General features: G+C 34.4%; 1 non-coding gene across 1 annotated transcript; it reads left to right on the top strand.

Moving 5' to 3' along the window:
• The first annotated feature begins 1,139 nt into the window (after positions 1-1,139).
• LOC120295188 lies at positions 1,140-1,245 on the top strand. The gene has a single exon (XR_005552546.1). It is a non-coding gene; the product is annotated as a small nucleolar RNA R71 (small nucleolar RNA).
• Positions 1,246-2,776: the final 1,531 nt, after the last annotated feature.

The following is a 2,776-nucleotide window of genomic DNA, read 5'->3' as shown; positions in this document are numbered from 1 at the left end:
AGTAATAATCCCCAATAGTGCAAGGAATAGTAAAACTCCCTGGATCTTTTAATTTTGGAGGCAATTTGTTTTGTAGGATGGCTGAACACTCCTCGTTTAACTTCACAGTTTCATAATCCTCAAGTTTCCTTTTGTTTGCCAAAATCTCCTTCAAAAATTTTGTATAACTAGGCATTTGCGCTAAAGCATTTGCAAAAGGAATGTTAATGTGCAATTTTTTAAATACATCAAGAAATTTAGAAAATTGCTTATTTATTTTGTGCTGCTGGAATCGCTGTGGGAATGGAATTGGTAGCACATATGGCTTGGGATTATATTGAAAAAGTTTACTCTTGCTTGTCTCCTTTGATTGTTTATTGACCACCTCTTCCTTGTCTCTAAAAATCTCTTCTTCTCCCACCTGTTTACCACTTCTCAGGGTAATAGCCTTTATGTTTTCAATTGGATTTTTCTCTGTGTTGCTCGGCAAAGAACCTTGTTGCCTTCCTGACATCATGCTTGCTAATTGACCCACTTGCATCTCCAGATTTCTGATTGAAGCCTCTTGGTTTTGAAATCTCACATCCGTGCTTTTGATGAAGTCATGAGTTGTGTTAGCAAGTTTGGTGACTATGTCTTCCAAATTTGACTTTGTCTCTTCGATTGTTTGAATCCGTGGTCTCATCACATTTTGATTATTCCATGAAAAATTTGGATGATTGCGCCATCTGGATTGTATGTGTTGGAGTAGGGATTATTCGTGACCTGTTAAAATTCCCAACAAAGTTAGAATTTTCACTAGGTTGTTTGAAAGTATTACCTACCTGACACTCAGTGCTAACATGTCCTCCACCACAAAAATCACATGTCAAATTGTGAATTTTCATGCCTGAAACACTCATATTTTCAAGCTTTTTGTTGAATGCTTCAAATTGTGTAGCAATTGCAGCAAAAGCATCAACTTCATGAACTCTGCTAACTTTTCGCATTGGTAATCTCTCAGTAGGCCACTGATAACTATTAGACGTCATTTCCTCTAATAGATTGTAGGCTTCTTCTGGTGTTTTATTATTTAAAGTCCCCCTGCAGCTGCATCAATCATAGAACGAAGATTCGCACTAGAGCCATTATAAAAAGTTTGTACATGCATCCATACGGGTAGTCCGTGATGTGGGCATCTTCTAAGAAATTCTTTGAATCTTTCCCATGCTTCATATAATGATTCATTATCCATCTGCATAAAATTAGTAATATCATTACGCATCTTCGCAGACTTTGCAGGTGGAAAGAACTTACCAAGAAATTTCTGAGCCATATCATTCCATGTGGTAATTGATCCTGCAGGAAGAGAAGAAAGCCAACTCTTAGCTTTGTCTCTAAGAGAGAATGTAAATAATCTCAATCTACTAGCATCATCTGTAACTCCATTATATTTAATGGTGTCACAGATTTCAAGAAAAGCATCGATGTGAACATTTGGATCATCGCTTGGTAGCCCACTAAATTGCACTGATTGTTGAAGCATCTGAATAAGTGACGGCTTAATCTCAAAGTTGTTTGCTTGAATTGCAGGTCTTCTGATACTTGATGTGGTGCCTTGAACTGTTGGCGCAGCATAATCTCTTAAGAGTCTACGTGGATTTTCATTCTCACCGTTTGCCATCTTAGTGTGATTTCTCTATTCTCTTAGTCGTCTTTTGAATGTACGCTCGATTTCTGGATCAAGCTCAACAAATTTCCATTGTTGGCTACGTGTCATAAACCGATGTACACCCTGAAAAATAAAACAAAACGAAAGCTAGATTAAACTTAGAATTATCTGGTATCAATATTAATTAGTATTAAACAAACGATCCCCGGCAACGGCGCCAAAAACTTGTTCGTAAAATTCTAAACGCAAGTACACGTATTGAACAAGTAATATAATGATGAGATAAAGTATCATCCCACAGAGATCGATGATTAATAAACTAATTAAATACTAAAATAGATTAATTCTAAAATTTATCTAATAGATCAAAATATAATTAAGAATAAATTAAAAACGAAACTTGAAGACTTTGAAGACTAAATGCAGTAAAATCAATAAGATAAATATGTTAGAGCATCCGATTTCACCATAACCACTAGATATGAATTTCATATTGTTATGAGTACAAGAACGATATCAAACATGTGATAGTGGAATTTCCTAATCTATTTACTATCCTATCTCTAGGTATAGCAAACCTACTCAGCTTATTAATCCACTATATCTCTATGTGAATTAAAATAAACATGAGTGCATTAAAAACTATGAATATTCTCGGTTTACAATGAGTCTTTTGGATCACCTTATCACTGAAAGCTACACAAATAACGCAATATATTTCTATCCACGTTTAATTCATAGTTATATATTATAATGAGTAATTGCATATTATCACATCTCAGTCTCAAACATGCACATCAGATCATTCAAGTGGTGGTCAGTCACTCAAAGGCATTAAACGCAATAATATATAACTCACATGAATGAAATCAATTGTAAAACATAAAAATCATGAAATTCATATCATCATGGTTAGGCTACATCGTAACCCTAACAAAAGAAAATTAGAACATAGTAGAAGAAGAAATAAAAATATAGATCAAACCCAGCATCTTGAATTAAAGGACAAGAATTATGTCACCACTTTTGTTTTCTCTTCAAAATACTTGAAAAACTCTCAAAAGAATAAAAAACGATCTAACTCTCCCCCTAGCTACTCTCTATGTCTCTATTTATAAGATATATCCAAGATATCTATCTCCCAAT

This window comes from Eucalyptus grandis, chromosome 6 (genome assembly GCF_016545825.1).
Source record: "Eucalyptus grandis isolate ANBG69807.140 chromosome 6, ASM1654582v1, whole genome shotgun sequence".
NCBI lineage: Eukaryota > Viridiplantae > Streptophyta > Magnoliopsida > Myrtales > Myrtaceae > Eucalyptus > Eucalyptus grandis.
The sequence above is the reverse complement of the archived record's forward strand: the minus strand, read 5'-3'. Positions and strand labels throughout refer to the sequence as shown.